Source organism: Suncus etruscus, chromosome 16, assembly GCF_024139225.1.
Source record: "Suncus etruscus isolate mSunEtr1 chromosome 16, mSunEtr1.pri.cur, whole genome shotgun sequence".
Taxonomy (NCBI): Eukaryota; Metazoa; Chordata; class Mammalia; order Eulipotyphla; family Soricidae; genus Suncus; species Suncus etruscus.
Genome location: NC_064863.1, coordinates 34768580 through 34774582, shown reverse-complemented (window position 1 = coordinate 34774582; position 6003 = coordinate 34768580).

Below are 6003 nucleotides of genomic sequence, written 5' to 3'. Positions count from 1 at the left end.
GGGGTTGGTCACTGCATTGACAGTCTGTGGCTGAATCAGGGAGGAAGCGCTGACCATGTTGAATAAGGGACAGGCAGGAGAGCTATTTCAGAAGTTGAGTCAGCAAGATTCAATGATTACTTGGATGTGGTATTAGAGAGAAGACATCATGGATTATTCCAAGGTTTCCTCCATGGACATTCCAGGGCCATTCACTGGACCAAGAGCTCTCATAAGAGGAGATTCAAGGGAGATTTCGATTTGACAATGTTAGACTTGAGGTATCTGAAGACATTGAATGAACACCTTTTGGTGGCAGTGATTAATCTGTGGTTAAAATTTGTGGGAAGGACTTGTCTGCAGTCACAAAAGTCATTTATTATTTATTCAAGTGATATTGGGCCACACTTTATGGTGTCAGGGGCTATATTTGGCTCTGTGCTCAACTGTGACCCTAGGTGGAATACAAAGGACCAGATGTAGTACAAAGGATCAAACTTGGGTCAGCCATGTGCTTCTTAAGAACCTTAAGACTGTGCTATCTTTTTTTAAGTTTTTGTATTTCTTTTTTTTTTTTTTTTGGTTTTTGGTTTTTGGGCCACACCCAGCGGTGCTCAGGGGTTACTCCTGGCTGTCTGCTCAGAAATAGCCCCTGGCAGGCACGGGGGACCATATGGGACACCGGGATTCGAACCAACCACCTTTGGTGCTGGATCGGCTGCTTGCAAGGTAAATGCCACTGTGCTATCTCTCCGGGCCCAAGTTTTTGTATTTCTTAAATAAAAAAAAAGGGTTACTCCTAGGTCTGCATTCTGGAATCAGGGACTACTTCTGGTGGTATTCTGGGGACCATGATGTTCAGGAAATGTCATCCTCGGGGGACCATATGGGATGTTGAGTATTGAACCGAGGTTTTCTGTGTACAAGGCAAATGCCCTACCCATTTTTGTACTGTGGCTCCAGCCCCAAATCTCTGCTATCTCTTGGGTCCAATTAAAGTTAGGGGAGAAGAGGCAATCTAAGAAAGTAAAATGCAAAGAGAAGGGATAGGTGAGAATCCAGAGGAACAGCAAGTAGATAAAGAACAGAGCCTCAAAGACCAAAGTCAGGAGGAGACAAGATTCCCATAAGCCAAAGAAAGGAAGAAGTGGTCAAAGGCTAGAAAGAAAGAAGCCAACAGAAGGGCCAGATGCTCTGCAGAAATGAGTAACAAGGAAGTTATTAGAGGCTTGAGATTTCAGTGGAAACTTAGATTCCAGTAAGCAGATGGGTGTGTGATCTGACGATAAGACAGCAAAAACAATTCTCCAAGGAAATGGGTCTGTGAGCGATGGAGATTTGACTAATGTCTTGAAACAACCAAACATAAAAGCATACGAGACAGTTAACTAAATTTAAATGATAATAAAAGGCAATAAAATGGGGGAAGTAGAGATGTAGGGATGAGGAATTTTAAGTGTTGAGTTGGCTATTAGAGAAAGCAGGCAGCATTTACTAAAAGCAGTGACTGAGTGGAAAAAAATAAGGTGCTTAGGGCATTTAAGTTTTGTGCTGTGTATGCTGGTGACAGCTCCTAAAAATCCTTCAGGAATTTTGAGATGCATTAACAACCTCCATTCATCTACAATAGTAGTATTTGCACCATGAAAATTGGTAAATGTGGGAACATCCAACTCCTCACTCCCCAGAGAGTTGGTTATTGGGCACTTAGCAGTGAAAGAAAATAAAGGCCACACTAAGGGGTGAGAAGGTAGAGTGTAGGCTGGTGTCCAAGGCTAGATGAAAGAAAGTTCTGTGAAGAACTGTAGTGGATGGATAGATAGGGGAGACACACATACACAGAGAGAGGGAGAGAGGGAGAGAGAGAGAGAGAGAGAGAGAGAGAGAGAGAGAGAGAGAGAGAGAGAGAGAGAGAGCACAATTTAGAAAAAATAAATACTGGAGGAATACCAAGCCATGCTGAGAAGCCCTCTGAGTTGGAGGCCACTATCTTAGAGTTATCAGTATATACCATAAGAGTTTCTCCTGCCAGTCCAGGGTCTCAACAGAGAATGGATAGGTGGTTTACTTAGACACTTATTTTCTAGCAAACAATGTCACTATTCTAACTCCATTTAATTCTCTCACAACTGCAGAGCCTGCAATTCTAAGAGAATTTAATGAATTGAATGATGAAGCTGGAGCCAAAGAATTAACACCAGGATTTAGTTACTAGCCTTGTATAAGGTCCACCCCAGTTCAATCCCAAGAACCCCATAGAGTTTCCTGTGCACTGCCAGAATCCCTGTATATTCTGTGATCCCTGAGCACAGAGCCAGGAGTATGCCCTGGACATCATTGGATGTGCCCCCCCCCCCAAAAAAAAACTTACAAAATGAGTCATTTGAATCCAGGACCCTCAGTTTTGCATAATGTTACACCCTGGTCTACCATAAAGGAATCCCTTGTTTATTTACCAGATTCAGGGGCCAGTGCCAGATAATGGTGGGACTGCCCAGACTGCTCAGGAATTGCCTTGGGGGGATCCCTGCAATACTTGGCATACAGTTTTCTCACTGAGAAGGACCCTTCTTCATCCAAGATCTCACTGCATCTCTTAGCAGACCCCACAAGCATATGGCCCTTAAAGCAATTGGTTGTCATCCCTTCTTCACATTGTATTTTTCTCTTTTCTTTTTTCTTTTGTTGGTTTTTGAGCCATATCCAGTGGTGATCAGGGGACACTCTGCCCTACATGAAGTTTTCTAATTACTTTGCCTAACCCTTTCCCTCTTAACCTGAAGGTATTTGGAATGTGGTAAGAGGAAGAAAGCATGGGGTGGAGGAGGGGAGGGGGGAAGAGAAAGAGAGACAGAGAGAGACAAAGATACAGAGAGGGAGGGAAGGAGAGACAGAGAGGGAGGGAGGGAGAGAAGAGAGAGTGAGAGAGAAAATGTGAGAGAGAGAGAGAGAGAGAGAGAGAGAGAGAGAGAGAGAGAGAGAGAGAGAGAGAGAGAGAGAGAGAGAGAGAGAGAGAGAGAGAGAGAGAGAGAGAGAGAGAGAGAGAGAGAGAGAGAGAGAGAGAGAGAGAGAGAGAGATCACACTGGCCAGCAGAGGGAGCGCTGAGCACAGATTCAGGGATTCCAGGAAGAAACATCTGAGCATACTGGTGACCATTAGTGATCAGATCCCCCAGACTTTCTCCAAAACCCAGCTAATATTTTGCTCTTGTATCCTGGTCTTCTTTTCCCCTGACCCATACTTCACAAATGTACGCGGGTGTGGGGATCACTAAGTGAAGCTTTCTCTAAGCAAGAGGCAGAACAACCTCATTATAGCAGAGAGTGGCCCAGGCCCCTTGAACGTGGCAGGGACAGCACTCAACTGGCTTCAATAAAAAGAGACTTAGAGGGCTGAAAGAGGCCCTGAGAGAGGTGGCCAGGACTGTGGGACTGAGGAGGCCATTGTTCTACCTTTTCCTGGGGCTTATGGAGATTGACAAGGTAGAGGCTTTCCAGAGCAGACCCTTCAGCTCAGCCTGAAGAACACCCAGGGCCTGCACATTCCCGTGGTCCTGGCTTTAGCCATCTCAGAGCTGGACATTCAAAGATGTGGACAGAGAGGCTGAACAAAGAGCCCCTGAGTGGTTAGCAGAGACTGTTTCACAGTACAGACAATTCAGCACAGCTTTTCTCTTGAGTTTCTCTCTCTTGTTTCTTAAACATCCACCCAAACTATCTGTGGGCTCCGTGGCTTCCTCTCCGGTGGCCCTGACACATAACATTCTGCCACATATCATCTCCACAGCTTCTGGGTCACATTTTTCGCTGAGTTTGGGAGCAGCATCAACGACTATGTGACCTATACTTTCCACCTTGCTTTCGCTTTTGCTTACTAGATATTTAAGTCAATTGTCATAGGCTTAACGGGTTAAGCACATGCTTATATGCGAAAGATGGGGATTGACCCCCCAGTACCCCATTGTTCCCTGTATATTGCTAGGAGGAACTGCTGAGCACTGGGCCAGGAGCAGTTAGTTCCTTGAGCACCAAAGGAAAAAACTCCTCCTCCCCTAAAAGAGAAACACTAACTCAGCTGTCACTTTGTCACATATTCTCTCTATTTTAATTTACATTTTAATGACTTAAAATATTTTGAATAAATTATAGGTCCCATGTTTTGTTTGTGTCCAGAATATATTAAATGCAGGAGAGAAATTGGTCCTGAGAGGAGGAAATAAGGATTTGAGTTCTGCTTCTGTCATTTACTAGCTGTCTGATCTTAGCCAAATCATATGATTTTTCTGGGCTTGCCTATTCTCACTGCCAAAATGAAAAAGTGGACTGGCTGAGAGGACCAGCTCTCAGGCCTGAAAGTCCAGCCTACCAGGGCTTTAGTCCTGCCTCTTTCATTTTTGTTTTTGGTTTTTAATCTTTGTTGTTGTTGTTTTTCTTCATTGTTGTTGTTGTTTTTTTATACAAGTGACTAACCTAACCCTAACCCTAACCCTATTTAGCCTTATTTTAAGGCTTCTATGAGATAATGTTTGTGAGCATCATTCTTGCAACCTAGTAAACACTCAACAAAAGGATTGTTATAACAATCATGATAATGATGATAATTATTCAAGTTCTATTAGGTCTTTTCTTCTTAAACTCTGAAAGGCAATGATTTGGTTCTGAAATGTGATGCATTGTTGTGAAGGAGCCTGTTCATCTGATTCCTGGCTTCTAAAGGAATTTGTAAAGAAAGAGACTAAAATTATAGAGAACTTTGAAGTGTTCAGAGTCTAATATAACACTGCAGTAAAACATTCAGCCAAACAGTGTCTGCACCTACCAGACAAACTAGGGGAATGAGTGTGAAGCCCTGGCTCTCCACATGTACCAAATATGATTATAGAAATTTGACCATCTGACATGCCAAGTGACTTCTGGGCATTCCATAGTGGGTGATTAAAGTGTGTGATTAAAGGGGTGTGACCTGGAGATCACCACACTAAAAAGAAGTGCAAGCACCCTAACTAGTGTATCTTTGTGTGTGTGTGTGTGTGTGTGTGTGTGTGCGCGCATCCATGCATGCTTGTGTGTGAATATAAGTTTCACAGAACCTCTGGTGGGCACTACCACTAAAACTGTATATTCAACAAAATTAGGTGTGTGCCATCACACTCATTCAACAACATACTTCATTGTCAATAACAGTGAGGGGGAAGGATAAGGGGAGGTAATTAAAAAAATTAAAAAAAGTTAAATAGTTTTTTCTTTCTCTTTTTATTATTAATTAAGGGCTTTTTTTTTTTTTTTTTTTTTTTTTTTTTGGTTTTTGGTTCACACCCGGCGGTGCTCAGGGGTTACTCTTAGCTGTCTTCTCAGAAATAGCTCCTGGCAGGCACGGGGGACCATATGGGACACCAGGATTCGAACCAACCACCTTTGGTCCTGAATCGGCTGCTTGCAAGGCAAACGCAGATGTGCTATCTCTCCAGGCCCCTAATTAAGGGCTTTTCTTTGTCCCAATGAATCACCCCAAAGTAACGCTTTTCTTTTTTTTTTTTTTGGGTCACACCCGGCAGTGCTCAGGGGTTATTCCTGGCTCCAGGCTCAGAAATTGCTCCTGGCAGGCACGGGGGACCATATGGGACGCCGGGATTCGAACCGATGACCTGCTGCATGAAAGGCAAACACCTTACCTCCATGCTATCTCTCAGGCCCCAGTAACGCTTTTCTAGAACATACTATCTTGATATCTAGTTCTATATTCTTCAAAAGAGTACTTGGTTGGCATATACAGGATCACCCTCCACTTACCCCCAATTAAAGTAACTGAAAGCAGAATATTCATTGATGACATTAGGAAGAAAAATACCTCATTTTTCCTAAGGCTTTGAAGAGAGAATTTGCAATAAACCAGCTGATCATCTCTGTGTGGCATGTCTCTCTTTTTTGTGTGTGCTTGTTTTTTTCTTTTTGGGTCACACCTGGAAATGCTCAAGGGTTCATCCTGGCTCTGTGCTCAGAAATCACTCCTGGCAGGCTTGAGGA